We start from the raw sequence: 6,776 nt of genomic DNA, 5'->3' as shown, positions 1-6,776 counted from the left end.
GTGAAAGAGAGAGATGCCGACCAAATGAGCATCCAGTGCACTGGATAATCACTGAGGTGTATCACAGAGATTTCCACTAGGGTTACATTTAATGGGAAGGTGAAGTCAGTGGAATGGACGTATTTCAGGATAATGAACTCATATTGAATAGGGTCTCCCACCGTTTCCCTGTCAGCTTCGCAATGAGAAGAGAGTGCCGCGTAAACAATCACAATGTTTAAAAGAAAAGCTATTACTACACAGTGAATTATGCTCACCTCTGGACTAACTGCTGACAAGTACTTTCTCAGTGATCTACAAAATGCTGTCTTTTCTGTCAGAGGAAGGCATATAAAGCAGCTGTCGATGCCAGATTGTATGTGAGGGACAGAGTGTGATGGGGGAAGACCAGGTGGTAAGAAGGTAGGTACAGTAGGAGAGGGGTGTGTCTGTCCCAATCCTGCAGCTGTAACCTGTATTCTTGCAGCTGCCAAGCCCGGTACGTGCACAGACTTGCTGATCCACGAGCGCACTGCAATGTCCTTGGGGAAGGCTAAAGGGAGATACCGTTAATCGTTCAGAGTTGGATTCCCCACAACTCCTGAGCAGGCTTTAAAGCTGTGTGACTCACACAACACAAAAAAATGCACAGACAGAACAAGCCAGCAATGAGACTTGGAGCTTGCCGTTGTACTCATCCTTTTGTTCCATGAAGTTTAAGTGGGCCCTAACAAAACTCTGGTCAAGTGCTGTAAAAACGGGCCTGCCACCATCATCCTCAGTTATCAGCAATAATATTCAAATTTGCTGAGTTGTTCGAGCAAGTTAATTCCCATTTCAGTGGCTAAAGTTTAATTGGGTGTTCGCCAAAGCGGACTTGTGGCATCACTTCCAGCGCAGAGGAATAGGATGTGCCTAACTGAAATAATTGGCCCAGAGAGCAGCGCTGGTTCTAAATTACGCTCCCTCACTCTCCCTCCTCCTCCTCCCTATAGCCTGCCCCTAAAGCGAACAGTAGCGGCGAGCGGGGGGAGAAGAAGAAATTTTTAACAGGTACAGCAGCACAAAGCGGGGATTTAATTGGGTCTCAAAGCTGGCCAAGTGGCAAAAGATCAGATATGGTAGAGAACACGTCGCTTTTCAGGAGGCTCCGCGCTGTGTGTGCTGCCCTGTAATAAGGCGAAGGAGGTCCCTTCTTATCACCAACAAAGTAGTGGTCGCACCCAGGGAAAAAGCCTCAACTCGCCTCCTATAATCCTTTCACAGGGCCAAAATTGCATAACAGCCTGATTCAATGACTTCCTTTTGTTAGGAGTCAACTCAAGAGACGTTAGAGGAATCCCCCCTCCCCCCCATACTTCTTGAAATGTTACAACTAGTTTTGTGATGTTTTCTGTTCTGTTGAAAACAGTCTTGACTCTGGCCTGACGTGACGTGGTAAAATCATATCGGCTCAACCCTCCCTTTCCAAAGGATGGGAGGGAGGGGAGGGCCCACATCTGTTTCAGTCTCTCCAGGTTGTCATGGTAACAGTTGCCTTACAGTTGAATCCCCACCTGTACACAGAAGCTTTGTAGTGGTTGATACCTCACTTTGGGTGTGGTGGTGATGATCATGTGCACCACGTTCTGTCTATGTATTACTACTAGATAGAATGTTCAGTACCGTTTCCAGTTGAATTGTTATTGCACTTGTTGACTTTGTATTGTTACGACAGGGAGAAATAAAGTTTTATCTTTTCCAGTGTGTTTAAATCCCTGTGTCAAGTGCTCTTTGAAAAACTCTTTTTTTTTTTCATTAAAGCTTCAAAGCCAAGTCTCTGGATATACTCAGGGTTTTTTTTTTTTTATGGTCAATCAATACAGCATCAAGTGATTCATCCTGCCTCAAAGCAGTGACCTTCTCAAGCTGACAGAGCCATATCCAACACCGGAAACATCATTAAGGCAAAGGGGTGATACGAAGCAACAAAGGGGGGGATAGACAGGCACAGACAGACGAGCCGGCCATGTCATGCCTCCACACCTTGCTTTAAATCAGACACCTGCTACTGTTCGTGTGTGTCAAAGGCCACTGCAGCTGAGAAGATGTTGAAGTTTGTTATCAAGTTGTCAAAGTGCCTTTGAGCTTTCCTAACAAGCTCTCACTCCCAATTTTACCCAACCCTAATTCACCTCTGTCTGCCACTCATCAGCTGCATCGTCACACCGCCATCTCTCCGACCGTATATTCCATCCCTCTCTTCCTGCTTCCCGTATCCCTTTAACCACCGTTCTGCCCATCTTCTCATAACAAACCAATTTCTGCCATCCATCACCATTTAAAAACCATTGTCTGGATTTCCACATCCTGCTGTTATGAGGAGCCGGAGATACATCCTGCCAACATTTATCTATTAAAAATCCATTAGAGCCCTACTCTCCTATGCCCTGCCCACTCAAGCCGGATCTTCTGTGGCTCTGACACCACATTAAGATCCACCTTAAGCAGATATTAATGTTACTGTGAGATGAAGTCCATTTATATTGGCTACTGTGAATGTCCAAGTATCCCAAGAGTGGTGGACCACACCTAAAAGAAACATGTGCAATACACTGAAATACATTTTGGGTCTATTTGTTCTATAGGCTATCGTTCAAATTTTGTAAATATATAATAATAAACACAAACACAAATACACAAACTTGTATTTATTTAAAAGTGACCCTCAAGCCATGGTTGCTGGTAGCAAGTAGTTTACAAGCTGTATTTCTGTAGTAGTACAATTAGTTGTAGTATTATTTTTAATGCAGCTACAGTGGGAAATTTCTTTATGAATGAAACATGACAAGTGACACAATTCACAGAAGAAAACAAGATACTGTTCACACAGACAGAACAGAATACATTGGTACAGAAAACATATTGCAAATCAGACACCTGCCATGGTTCAGTTGTCTCTTCAGTGCATCAGGAACAAATGACTGTGACTGTTTGAGCCTCTCTTCACACATTCTGCAAAGTGTAGAGGTGGAGAGAGTACTGAAATATTTTACCCAAGTGGAAGAATTGGTACTTCAGTTTAAGGAAAAAAAAACCCACAACCCTCAGATCCTCTCACACTGTTAGATCTCACCAGTTTATGATGTTCGGTGCGCTCCAGGAGTTATCATTTGATGTTTGTTGCAGTTTACTTTTTTTGGTGTACCCACTTTCCCCCAGCATGCGCTCGTCTACTTCTACTCCCGTTTGTGATTTCCTACATTTCCCAGAATGACTTTCGACAACCCCCAAGAGAAAGGGTGTGAACATGTTGCTTTTCATCAGAGATCGGCATATGGGCATCTAAATATAGCTATAGCAAGAGAAATTGGCATCTCTACCTCTTCTCTCTCTCCTCTTTCTCCCAGTGTGATTGTTGAATGCAAAATGACAAGTCTAGAAAGAAGCCCATGTTCTTTGATTCTTAAGGACTGACACCAAAACCTGATGTTTACCATTGATGTTTTAGAAAGCTGAAATTTCCATTGAGATAGCTCAGCATGGCATAACTTTGTCTAAGTTTGGCCACTTATCTGCAAGAATAAGAAGAATAGACCAAACAACAAAATAGGCCCAGAAATACAAGGTACGTCGCTAAATAATATCTGTTTCTTTCAATGTTTCAAGGTGGAATTTTTTCCTTTCCTCAAGTAAAAGTGCTTGTTAACTGCTCTATTCAAAATTGCTCAAGGAAAAGTAAAATAGCAGCCCACAAAAAATACTCAAACACTTATTTGCTTTTGAGAAGAAATCATTGAATGCTGTAGGTCTCATTGTATTTATTGTACTTGCTTCTAAAAAAGGTGAAACTAGGAGTACATTTTTAAATATTGCTTGAGCAGACATAAAAGTAGCCTATAGGCATGTTAAAATACGCATTGCTCTTTAGAAAGTACAGTAGCTGACTACTGTAGCTCATTACTTTCCACCTCTGATGTAACCCGATTGCTGCAACGACTCCTGTGTTGCATCAGTATATTGTTTGGTGGGTGTGCAATATTGTCCAGGACGATATCAGTTTTCAACATGGCTCTCTTACTGCACAGTTTGTTCAGAGACTCAAGATTGCACCTAATAGTTGGAACAAGCTTTAATGCTAATCTTTCCCAGTCTGTTGCCATCCCCCTCTGATTGTTCCCCTCATGCCATGTAAGGGTTTAGCCAAGGACACTTAACAAGACGCTATTGTGAAAATTCAGGAGCATCTTGAGAAAAACATGAAAAGACTTGTTTTTAAGAGGTAGGACCTTGATTGGGTTATTGTTGATTCAAATTATCCCCAGAGCCTATTGCCCTGAATAGTATTTTAATTCACCATCTCAGCCCTTCTATGTTAAGCTAACAATAAACTATTTTGTTGAATGCAAATGTTATGTTATATGAGATGTTCAGAATATATATTGATATACAATAATTTAAGATTCATTTTCTGTAAAACACCCTATCATTTAACTTAAATCAACAATGGAGATTCTAACAGTTTATATTAGCTTGACAAGTTGAGGAAACTTGATTTTGCAAAGGAAAATGAGGGTAAAATGGCTCAAAAGAGGGTTGTTTGGATATTCTTTTATCATTTATTTCCAGCAAATAACAAGCTCACTCTTGGGAGAAAATAATGGGCATGCACTGGTTGTGTGTTTTGATGGAATTCAAATGCCACCATGGTTTTCATAAAAAACTGGCAGTGAAAGTTTTAGAGATCATGCCTAAGTAAAATGTCATAAATTTTTATTCATATTTCAAGATATTTCGGGTTCTTCACTAGAAATCAGGGACTTCATTTACAAAAATGCTCTCAAATTGCTTGATTTCATTATATGCTCATTTCAAAGAATATTAAATAAAAAAATATAGAAAATTGTAACTCTTGCCTTCATACAATGGCCTCTGACAGAAATTTGTTTTAGCTTTTCATATATCACAGAAAATTGGAGAAAATCAACAACACCCGAATCACCACTTTGGCAAGGATTTTGTGGTAAGCACATCATTTATTTGTAAATAACCTTTATAAATGAGGCCCAAGAGTGCAATTAATTGCTGCTCTCACAGAGAGAAGAGCAGGAAGCCAGTGTTGTATTTACTGGAATTATCGAACAGTAATTTCCCTCTAGTCATTTTCACCTCACCCCCCTGCCTCCAGCTCTGGGGTGGCTGCATCAGATATGTATTTATAATCTCCATGATGACTCTTGGCTGTAGCAGCACACACAAGATGCTTATTATTATTCAGCATTGATATGTTAATGCCAGCCTCACTGTGAGCATCGGAAACAGTGAATCTGAATGAGCAGACTCCGTTCACTGATGCTGTGAAGACTCCTGTAATTGGGGTTGTGGGCAGAGCCGGTGTTGGCGATGACTTCCCATCAGATTAGAGGCAGGTATGTCTGGAAAAAGGTCCCGCTGGTTCACCCAAAGCAGCAGAGGAGGCTACCTTTGACCTGCTTCCAGTCTCAGCCCCTTGTTTCAGCTCCTCTTCCTCCTCCTCACTCGCCGTTACTCTGGAAACCAAGACAGCTCGGCTTCAAAGGGCCGGACTCTCTCTCCTCAGCTTTCCTCGCTCGCATCGTGTCTGGCTGCCATGGCGGACCGTTTGTTCGCCCGGGCTGACTTCACCATCTTCAGCATCTCCACCTCTTACTCACTCACAGTCAATCTGGTCTGCATGATGGACAGTTCAGTTGCTTGAGCTTTGTTCTCGGTCTCAATGGCAGTCAGCCTGGGCAACATGGTGGACAGTTCTGTTTGCTTGGACTGTATTTCCTCTCTCTCTCTCGCTCCTTTAGCTGTCTCTCTAGCTTTGTATTCTGGGTGAGCACCAGCTCCACCCTCTGCTCTGCCACACCGTCTCCCATACTGCGTGCCACGCCTCTCAGCAGCTTCGGCCCGTCCCAGGCTTTAAGAGCCGGGACGTTTGACTAAATCGCACTCATAGGGTCAGTCTACTTTCTCTTGGCCCGGACCTCGCTCCCCATGATACTGTCACCTCTACTCCCATCCAAAACCCATTCAAGCCCATTCAAGCAGGACAACAAAGCCAGCAGACAAACAATACCCTTCATACTGAAACAAAGCTTAAAGGAGAATACCATTGTCATTTAGAGCTATAGCCCATTCACTATTGTCTATGTCTAGTTTGCATTTCTCCCAATCATTCTGCAAGCATGCCATATGTAATTAGAGTCTTTACTTTTTAAAAGGTTTTAAAATACAAACTTTACGGTGTCAAACCTTGCTTGAAACTAACTGCTTTCCTGGGTAAAACAAAGATGCTCCAAGTAAGAAGCCACGGAGGTGAAATCTTTTTGAGCAATTATTTCCTGGTAGAGACAACCATTTCCCCCTGTGGGTGTCAGTTGATTGACAGCTATCTAGATCGGGCGATCTTCAAGTCTGTGGAAGTTCTTTTTCATCCTGTGCAAAAGTGAATGGCAGCAAATGGGTATTTCTGAAGGTAGGAAAATGAGTCCTGATATCTCCAAATGCACCGACTATGTGCATTTGTAGATATCAGAACTCAGACAACACCAGGAATAAAGGAAAGGAGAAGGGCAACTTAGATGATTGGCACAAACTTAAAGCACTGGTATTATCCTTATAGATAGTGTGATGCTGCTTTGTTGGCCAAGCTGCCCTTTGTATACAGAAAGATGCATCTGTTCAGTGTGACAAGGGCTATGTTATTCATGTTTATTTGAAACATTCTGACAAAAACCATGGACTCTGATAGCAACATCCTGTATCTGTCTGTGCAATCATTTGTCTGTCTG

The sequence above is a fragment of the Centroberyx affinis genome, unplaced genomic scaffold (genome assembly GCF_046629955.1).
Source record: "Centroberyx affinis isolate AG114_WGS23_722 - 3 ecotype Tasmania unplaced genomic scaffold, CSIRO-AGI_Caff_v1 ptg002607l_1, whole genome shotgun sequence".
Lineage (NCBI taxonomy): Eukaryota > Metazoa > Chordata > Actinopteri > Beryciformes > Berycidae > Centroberyx > Centroberyx affinis.
Note: the sequence above shows the minus strand (reverse complement) of the source record.